This window comes from Perognathus longimembris, chromosome 4 (assembly GCF_023159225.1).
Source record: "Perognathus longimembris pacificus isolate PPM17 chromosome 4, ASM2315922v1, whole genome shotgun sequence".
Lineage (NCBI taxonomy): Eukaryota > Metazoa > Chordata > Mammalia > Rodentia > Heteromyidae > Perognathus > Perognathus longimembris.
The window spans coordinates 67806096-67806388 of NC_063164.1; positions in this window are offsets into that span (position 1 = coordinate 67806096).

Here is a 293-nt window from a genome sequence, read left to right on the forward strand (position 1 = left end):
TTGTTGTCTTTTCCTTTTGTCTTGTCTTTGGGAGGGTAGAGGAGGTACAGAAAAGATGCAATAAAGAGTGAACAAAAAGAACAGTTGTACTTACTAGACATCATGTGGAAAATGAACTATATATACACATCTTGTGGGTGGGGATAGGAGGGAAAAACTGTGAGTGAGGGAAGAGGAATGGTTCAAAAAGAAAGTACTCATTACCCGACTGATATAACTGTAACCACTCTGTATATCACCTATACAATATCAATGAAAAATTTTTTGAAAATGAGAGAGTTCAGGCATTTTAA